The sequence below is a fragment of the Bidens hawaiensis genome, unplaced genomic scaffold, assembly GCF_021521415.1.
Source record: "Bidens hawaiensis isolate Kalapana, Puna unplaced genomic scaffold, B.hawaiensis_p1.1 tig00014686_1, whole genome shotgun sequence".
Taxonomy (NCBI): Eukaryota; Viridiplantae; Streptophyta; class Magnoliopsida; order Asterales; family Asteraceae; genus Bidens; species Bidens hawaiensis.
In genome coordinates, this window is record NW_027492284.1 from 75,097 (window position 1) to 83,560 (window position 8,464).

Consider the following 8,464-nt stretch of genomic DNA (forward strand, 5'->3'; position numbering starts at 1 on the left):
TTCACGTATAAGGCTCGCAGTCTTTAACTACGCCATCACCAGCCGAGCCTATGTCCGACAGAAGCTAGAGGGATTTGCCATCCTAACTTACTATGTCGAACGTAGAACTCACATGCCATTCGTGTACCTATATACACTTACTTACATTATAACATAAGAACACTCTAGGCATTCTTTACCTCATTCATTTAACAACCATACCCCTTGTCGTTACGTGCAATATCCGAAGATCGTTCACGCCCCGACAAGTATTCATTTGAAATATTCATACATCTTCGATATATAATATTCGTACATTTATTTTTAACCTGACAGTACGCGCAATATCCGAAGATCGTTCGCGTACCGACAAACAATCATTCATATCTATCACACATATCACATATGACATACACTTATCACTTAGGATAAATGTATTAACAACACATCGAGTATGCACACAGCCCCGAAAACATAACAAGGAATGGGGCTAGAAACTCACCTGAACACGGTTACGTTCACCGTTAATCGTAATCCCTTTCTTCAGCTGTGCACGGCTGACTATATAACAAGTACACGTATCAAACAACTATCACTACTCATATCATCTTTCCAGTCTTAACTACTACCCACAACGAACGGGGGTCCGGGGGCAGCGCCCCTGGCAGCGGGGTCTAGGGGCGGCAGCCCCTAGCAGGGTCCAAGGGGCCAAGCCCCAGGCTGGGGTCGAGCTGCCAGGTCAGCTTGGAAAAATTTTATTTCCATTAACTGTATTAACACATTTTTCATTAGGTTTTTAATTTATTTTCTAATCGAACTTGACTTTAGGCGAAGTTAACCTTAGGCGAACTTAGCTTTAGGCGAAGTTACCAGCTAGGCGAACTTGGCTTCAGGCGAAGTTGTCATCAGGCGAACTTGGCTTCAGGCGAAGTTGTCATCAGGCGAACTTGGCCTCAGGCGAAGTTACCAGTTAGGCGAACTTAACTTTACAGCGAAGTTGCCATCAGGCGAACTTAGCTTGCAGGCGAAGTTCATCAGGCGAACTTAGCTTGCAGGCGAAGTTCATCGCGTTGAAGGCGAAGTTGCCCAGATGCAGGCGAAGTTGCCCAGACAGCCGCTGTTCGGTTTCTTTCCAGCATTTCGAGCGATTTTAACACCCTTGCTATGGTTCAATATCACCCACTACGCTTCCCGACCATTTTCGGTCACTTAAACACTAAAAAGCTTGGATCTTTAAACTTCAAAGATCAAGAATCATACCTTTTTGGGCTTGTTTGGATCTCCTTTAACTTGTTAACGCAACTAATCGCCCTCTCTCACTCTCGGATCAGTCCGATTCTTCCCTTGGCTCGGCCCGGTTCCGGCGAAGTTAGTGTATGTGCGTGTGGAGTGTGCTTGGATAAAGATAGAATGAAGATATTTTGGGGTGTTAGGGTATTTATATCCCTGAGATCCCATGGACCTAAGGCCCATTCTCATTTAACCCATCTTAATTAATCCAAGTCCACAACCCACATCCATTACCCAACACTAGCCCGACCCATACCAATTCCTATTCTATTATTTATTTCCTGATACCCCGGGTAAACTTTCTCTCTATTATTAAGTAATATAATTAATATTACTTGGAAATTTCGGGATGTTACAAAAAATCAGTCTTGCAACTTTATTCAGGGTTAAAAAAGGCCGGTTCCTTCTTTTTTATTTTTTTTATTAAAGATAAAAGGATCCAATTACGATAAAGAAGCAGGTAAGCGGGCAACAAGCTGCGCCACCACCCCATTGTTCATTAATTAGGCTGCTTGTTACTTCACTCCATGGTTGAGTTGATTGTTTATATATTTCAAAAGTGAGGTTTGTTCTTCAATCCATAGTCTTACTCAAAAGGGCGTGTGCTTTCCAAAGAGTGTCCTGGTTCAGAGTTGAAATCACATAGAAATTAGATAACAAAGTAATCATTAATTGTCAACTAGGATGTCGACCAGTTGAAGCAGATGGACTGCATCAATAGTTGGAAATAAGTTTTATTAATCGGTAGTAGGCCCTCTTATTGAAAATCAAAAGCAAACACTTCTAAGCCAGCTTTGCTAGCATCTCCTTGTTAATTTCATGGACCTAAATTTATGTGAATATATTATGAATTGTATTATGGAGTATGTTATAATTATTTTTTTGTTTAATCTATTTATAATCGAGCCGTATTGTATCCCATACAAAAGTATTTTGTATCCGCCCCGGCTTAGACTAGGTCAATATCAACTTCAAGTGTGACCACAGTGTAACATTCTCTCTTCTCATCGTCACCATTCATTTCCTTATCCCCATTCAAATTGATTTACGCACTTTATAATAATATAATTACTGTGTTATCATTAACTTGCCATCATTATTCATTAACTTACTATAACTATTAATCTTCTTAATTACTTGTTATCAACTTACTATTATTATTAATTGATGTAATAAATTAACTTGGTTCATGTTAGATGTTCTGGAGCTGAAGGAATGGCATCAAACTTAAAAGTCACACCAGATAATAACAATAATAATAATACATTTATTTATTACAACATGATTACATCCTGGGCTTATTCATACATTAGAACTAGATAATATGACGACAATTGCCTCCAGGTTCCTTTAATTAATAACGTACACATACATATCACCAAACATCTCCAACTTCTAGTCCATGATCATTCTAACAGCTTCTTTCACCTTGATCGGAAGCTGCAAATCAACAATTCTTATCATAATTAGACTACGATTAATTTGCATATTTATATTGGGAAAAGAGAATATAAGACTGTTATATATCTAAGTTAGATGCAAAACTATCAAAACTACGTAGTTTTGATCCAAATCTAATTAAATCCCTAATTTCCCTGATTCCTCTTCATCATCCGTTCAGTTTCCTCCCTATGGCGATCTTCTCCATCAATATCAATCCCTTTGTAAACCTAAAAAAACTTGCGACCAGGGGTTAGAAAATTTTCAACTCCATTGAAACCAGAATTCTCAATAACCTTTTGCATCAGGAGGTCGGTATAAATAAGTAGCTTAGTTCTTTATATTAGTACGATAATATCCATACTCTAATATACATGTGTACTATAATAATTAATAACTCCATTGTTATTTCTTTTTTCTTTAAACGAATTTTTTTTAATTCTGTATATATATGTGTACTATAATAATTAATAACCTTGTTCATTTTTCTTATACATAGCAGTTACAACAATGGATTTAGAAGTTCAGCCACCGGTTGAAGCTTTTGAAACAAATCTAATTGATCGTATTGATTCAGAAGGCCTTTTGGTCATTAATAGCGGTTCAGATGTTGAAACAGAAAAAAGAAATGACATGGATTCTGCGTTTGAGAAAGAAGCTAATTACATAATGGGAAGAGTTTTTGATACTCCTGATGATGCTTATGATTTCTACAATCACTATGCGTTTGCACATGGATTTGGAGTACGTATCCATAATGCTTATAAAAATAGGACAACAAATGAGCATTATAGAAGAATTTATGTATGCAATAAAGAAGGTTTTAAAGATTTGAAGTGTAAAAGTTCAGTAGGAGACGTTAAAAAACGTCGAAAGGATTTAAGGACCGGATATAACGCATGTATTCGGATTTCAAAAAGAAAAGATGGTAAATGGTTTGTGGATGTGTTCAATGATTCACACAATCATGAGCTTACTGTTTCTCCGACCAAAGTATTGAAACACCAGTCTCATGGGAAGTTTCACCGCTCATTGGCTTGCAAATCTCTAATGGCAAAACTAGGTCAATCCAGGTTAAAACCTTGTCAAATCAAGAAGGTCATAAATGCCATGAAAAGTCCACATGAAAATAATGTTACATCAAAACAATGTTCTGACGTCTTAGTCGATCAACAAAAACAATACAAAGGTAAGAAGTTCTACGGGCTTATTAAACATTTTCAAGATAAATTACTAGAAGATCAGAACCTTTATTTTGTTGTGGATTTATTTGATGATGGGTCTCCAAGAAATATTTTCTGGGCTGATGGGAGATCAAGAGAATCGTATATAAAGTTTAGGGATGTTGTTGTGTTTGATGTCACATACATGACCAACAAATTTAAGATGCCATTAGCCCCATTTGTCGGGGTGAATCATCATGGCCAATTTGTACTTTTTAGTGGTGCGTTATTGGAAAATGAGAAGCAAGATACTTTTGAATGGTTATTTCAAAATTTCTTAAAGTGCATGTTTGATAAGTATCCATTGGCGATAATTACTGATCAAGATAAAGCTATTTGCAATGCAATCAAAACAGTTTTTCCAAAAACTCGGCATCGCTATTGTTCATGGCATATTAAAAAACATGAGACTGAACATCTTCGGTCTTTTAAAGTTTAATATAGTGACTTTGAAGAGTTACACAATCAACGGAAAAAAAGTAATACGATTGAAGATTTTGAAACTCGTTGGAAATATTTATGTGATAAATACAATTTTCAAAGTGGCAGTTGTATAACGGAGATGTATAACCAACGTCAATATTGGGCGAAAGCTTTCTTGAAAGATTGTTTTTTTGCTGGTATGACATCAAATGGAAGAAGCGAGAGCATTCATTCTTTTTTTTGATGGATATGTAAATTCAAATACCATGTTGAATGAGTTTGTAGTACAATATGATAAAGCTGTTGAGGCTCGAAGGGCTGCTGAAGAAGATGAAGACTTCAGGTGCATGAATTCCAAGCCAAACTTTTCTTCCGTTAATCCGATAGAAGCAAAAGCAGGTTCACGTTACACTAAACAACTCTTTATAGTATTCATGAAGGAATGGACCGAAGCTACCTTCTATCCAAAAGGGGGTTGCGGCGCAGCTTGTTGCCCGCTTACCTGCCACTTCATTGTAAATCGTTTGGATGTTTCCATGAAATATAAAAGGACTATTAAGTAAAAAAAAAATTAACTCATGAGACAATAAGCAAGAGTTTAGAAGAAATCAACTATAAGGTTGGTCAATTGAATATTGATAAAATATATTGAAGAAATGTTAAGTTTCGTCTCTCAGATAAGTTAGATGTTACTTGTTCTTGTTCAAAGTTTGAAACATATGGGATGTTATGCAAGCATATCTTATATGTATTGAAGAAAAAGAATGTTCAAACCCTCCCTGATCAGTATATTTTACCTAGATGGACACTTGATACTAGATATAAGTTGGCTGATTGCACTATTGGGATCGAAGACACACATAGTGGGAATGAGGTCAGTGGATTAACTTTATGGTGTGTTCAATCAAATTTTAGAAAAGCGGTCGAGCAAGCAAGAGACTCTCTATCTGAGATAACAAAACTAAATAACATGTTGTTGAAGTTTTTAGAAGAGCAACGTACTCGAACAAAGTCAAAACAGCCTGAGAGCGTGTCACAAGATTCTAATATGGGAAGTTTACAAGTAAACATGATTCCTCAAATTTCTATTCGTGATCCACAAGTTCATACTAATACAAAAGGTCGTCCAAAAAGTGCAACTAGATTAAAATCTTCCCTAGAAGCACCAAAAAAGAGGGCTTGTTCTTACTGCAAGGAACTAGGTCATTACATTACCGGGTGTCCAAAAAAGAAGGTAATATCTACGTTTACTAATAAAATTTAATCTTTTTTTTTTGTTAAAATTATTCTCATATTTAATATTTTCTTTTAGGCGAAAGATGTACTAGAAAGAGAAGAATGATTTGTGGATGGGCTTGAAGATGTGTAATGTTTTAGGGTCTTTTGAGTGCTGTATTGATTTTTTTTAAATTTGATTTGATACTAAGATTTTGGTTTTTTCTCGTAATGTTTTAGTATAGTGGATCTATTTTTAAAAGTGGTTTTTTCTCGTAATGTTTTAGTGGATCTATTTTTAAAATTAGTATGAACTGAAACGGGCCAAATGTAGAAGTTTTAAATGAGGCGGATGAAAATGTAAGCAATATATATATAAATGCAAGCAGGTCAAGAGTGATATAAATTTCCATGACAAACTTGTAGCAGCATGAAGTATACTGAGCCAACTAGGCTGCATGAAGCAGTATAAAGTGTACTGAGGAATGATAATGACTAGTGGAAGTGCAATTGCTGCAAGTTAAAACTTGGGTCGCTAATGCTTAAGTTGTAAAAATGATTTATCTTGTTCGTATTTGAAATATTAAGCTCAAACTTGGGTCACAATACAATAAAATAAAATTAATCGGGTCCAATACAAAAACTTAAAATGAAACAGGTAAAAGACCATGGATTGAAACATACATTAACATTTGATGATAACTTGTACAAAGAATGTAAACTTTCTTTACAACATAACAAATTATAATCTAACAAGCACACAAATCACATCTCGCCCAACAGTTTTTATATCAATATCCTAGAATGTCAAATTGCCTCTGGTGCAAAGCATGTAGCCGACGCAAAAGAACACCACCATTTCCTTCACCTCAAAATGCTTCTTCCATAACTCAATCATTTGTTCATGAACGATTTTCATACCGAATCTACAAGGAAAGAATAATATGCACAATAGTTAAAAGCTGTAAACAAGCTTAACTGAGCCGAGACAGATTGGGCCCGTGCTTGAACTCAAAGTTAAACGAACCGCTTAGCCTGTGTGGGTATTTGCACATTTATTTAACAAGCTTGAACTCGGATCGTAAAAATGCTCAATCCAAACTCATTAAGTTTATTTATTTTCATATTTTTTATTTTATACACACTGATATACAAAGGACAAAAAACTTATATTTTTTGCCAAATTTATAAACTAAATAACCCTGTCTCGGCTCTGGCTCGGCTCAGTCACAAAACCTAGTTGTCTCGGCTTGGCTCGTTTACAAGCGGGGTTTTTATTATTTAGAGCAAGATGTTGAATAATACCTTCATCTATACTGCAAATGGCATTTACAGAAAAGATTGATACAGGGTAGAGCTTCTGCTGCAACAACAAAACCATGGCTACATTGTTTCTACTGCACAAAGAAAGCCAAATGACTTATGCACAAGTAAAAAGGTATAAAAATGATTAATTTAGTGATAAAAACTTGAGTTGTTCACCTGGCCCAGAAGGTACAAAAGAATATAATTTACAATATAATTTACTCGACTCATATTTTTAACAGCCCTAACAACATTGAACATGTCAGTGATCAAATTAAATAATTATCAAAATTGCGGTTTTTGGGCCGAAAATGCATGCATCATCTGTAACAGCGGTTCCAACAGATACACAACATAGACGTTGTAACACATAAGAATATTGTCAAACATACAACATCAGTGCCAATAATGTAGCAGCCTAAGATTAACAACATCATTCAAAAAGAAAGCATAATAAAATTCATTCAGCCTATAGTTGACAATTATTACTAGGTTTACATAGAAATTGGAATTCATCAATAGACGAATTCTTTTACTCTTTCGTGTAATTTAAGAATGCTTACCGCTCTGGATTTCATCAATTTTTGGAGTAGAGTTGATTGAAACCCTAAAGGAACCTCGTCAAATGGACAATTCTCTAGGCCAAGATCGAAGAATTAGATTTTGAGAAGTAGAATACCCCCGATCTCTAGGTGTCACATAATAAGCTGGCTACAGGTTTCACTGGAAAAGCTAAGGAGAGGGAACGGATGATGAAGAGGAATCAAGGAAATTAGGGATTTAATTAGATTTAGATCAAAACTACGTAGTTTTGATAGTTTTGCATCTAACTTAGATATATAACAGCCTTATACTCCCTTTTCCCATTTATATTATTAATATAATTAACTAATTAGTATTCAGAAATTAATTAAGAACTAGAGATGACACACTAGAATCTTAAAAGTATTAATTAAGTATCAACTTTTTATATTATTTGCTAGGGTTTAGTATTATATTGATACCATTTTTATAATATATTATTTGGTTAGGTTTCAAATCTAACTGGTTATATATATAGTTGATTAGCAATACATAATTTTCAGGATCGAAGAAATATTATACCTTAGAGATAAGGCTGGATGAATGATGGCAAGCACCTAGCGTGCTATCTTTGCAAGTCGGAATCGTCTCAAACAGATTATAATCAATATCTACATTGGTAGCTCCGATAGAGAAACGAATCTTATCAACCTCATCTGTTAATGTTATTTCATCGACGTTTAACCATGTCGGATATGACGTCGCTGTAAGCCCTTTCAAGTTGGTAATTTGTTGGATGGAGATCGTTCCGGTGATCTTGGAGTCGAAGTGAACAAGGTAATCACCATACTTAACGTAACATGCGTTCTTGAGGTTGATGATGAGGCTGTAACCATTTTCTGTTGGCACTATTTCGTGAGATGTGACAGAATCCGGTAAAACGCCAGGCGGGAGTCCGAACGCCTCAACGAATTCATAGATCTCCTGGTCGTCCAAGGCTGTAGTGGTGAGTGGTAGTAGCGCGAGAAGAAGGAGAGTTATACGGTGAGTGGTCATGGCTGGTTAAT

At 35.7% G+C, this 8,464-nt stretch overlaps 1 pseudogene; it reads left to right on the forward strand.

Moving 5' to 3' along the window:
* Positions 1 to 3,209: 3,209 nt before the first annotated feature.
* Positions 3,210 to 5,619, forward strand: LOC143547237 (protein FAR1-RELATED SEQUENCE 5-like; annotated as a pseudogene).
* The last annotated feature ends 2,845 nt before the right edge of the window (positions 5,620 to 8,464 follow it).